This window comes from Polistes canadensis, unplaced genomic scaffold (genome assembly GCF_001313835.1).
Source record: "Polistes canadensis isolate GaletaPanama2010 unplaced genomic scaffold, ASM131383v1 scaffold_336, whole genome shotgun sequence".
NCBI lineage: Eukaryota > Metazoa > Arthropoda > Insecta > Hymenoptera > Vespidae > Polistes > Polistes canadensis.
This window is the reverse complement of record NW_014569883.1, coordinates 142,961-144,561: the sequence shown is the minus strand read 5'-3', so window position 1 is coordinate 144,561 and position 1,601 is coordinate 142,961.

The following is a 1,601-nucleotide window of genomic DNA, read 5'->3' as shown; positions in this document are numbered from 1 at the left end:
ATTTGTATATATTATAAAAAATATTCTATTACATATTTAACAAACCACGTGTGATATTAACAAAATGTTAGAAACATATGGTAAATACTAAAATAACCATGTGTAATATAAAATTATTGAATACATGGGAAAACTTGTAAATGACCATTACAATCAGTTTAAATTTAACACAGTGTTAAATATTCTTTTAATAGAATAAATTGATAGAAAATCTATATAGTGATGTAACAATTATTTTAGAGAATACTATTTAGGAATAAACATGTGACAAGCTTGTATTTCATTATCGATTAGGTAACACTTAAAGGTGTAACATAATCTGTGGATAAACATTTCAGATAATGTCTCGTTGTTAGTGGTTAACACTTTGAACATCTGTAACATGTGGTAACACCTAGATCACAGACAATAATTTATTATTAACACGTTCCATTCGGATCTTTAGGATAGTTTCCGTTCAATCTATGGTTCCTATACGTTCAACCCTTTATGAATGCATTTGTTTTGTTTTTGATGTATGTTTTGCAATGATTAAAATAATATAATAATCATAATTATCAAGAAAAGGGTGTGTGTAAATAATTTAAGATGCATACGAAAACAATGGGAGATAATTTTAATTTTTTTTTTTTTCTAAGAATTATATGGGGTTGAAGTATTAGTTTTCAACAAAGAAACATAAAAAAGAAAAAAATGTTCTATAAGAGATAGTATTTACTTCTATTATATTTTAATCTTATCTTATATTAATTATTATCTTTATTTATTATATATAATTTTTATCTTATATTAATTATTATCTTACTTATATTAATTATTAATTATTAAGAAAGTTATATTCCATTGGGGGAAAAATCATGGAAAATGTCATCGTATTGCTTTGATATGGCGTTTCAAACTTTCTCACATAGAAATTTATTTTCATTTATACGAGCACACGTTGACAAATATTATCGTGATGGTAATGCAACTACTACTGCTTTCGTCATATCTGAAAGGTTAAACTAATAATTTGCATGGGATTAATAAACGAATAGAAAGATAAAGAAAAGATACTAACGAGATAATGAGAGAAATGTGGAAAAGATACTTTAGATGTTTCATCATTTTTTAAACAAATTATCCAACGAGAAGAATTATAACAAATTAGAATTATTTCTCTATTGATACCTTCAAACAAAAAACACACACATGGATTTCCAATGAGTCACCCCTTCATCCAATTTTACAAAACACCATACTCAAGTTGTTTAATTGATTTTTATAAGAACTATGATAGTATACTTCACAATAATATATAATATTTGATTATATTATTTTATATTTATAAATTATATAACTAGAACAATTGTTTTAATTGTGTAACTGTATGTAAAAATGAATCTAAATGATAAATTGATTATATTATTTTATATTTATAAATTATATAACTAGAACAATTTTTTTAATTGTATAATTGTATGTAAAAATGTCTAAATGATAAATTGATTATATTATTTTAGATTTATAAATTATATAACTAAAACAATTTTTAATTATATAATTATAACAATTTCTAATTGTGTAATTGTATATAAAAATGAATCTAAATGATAAATTGA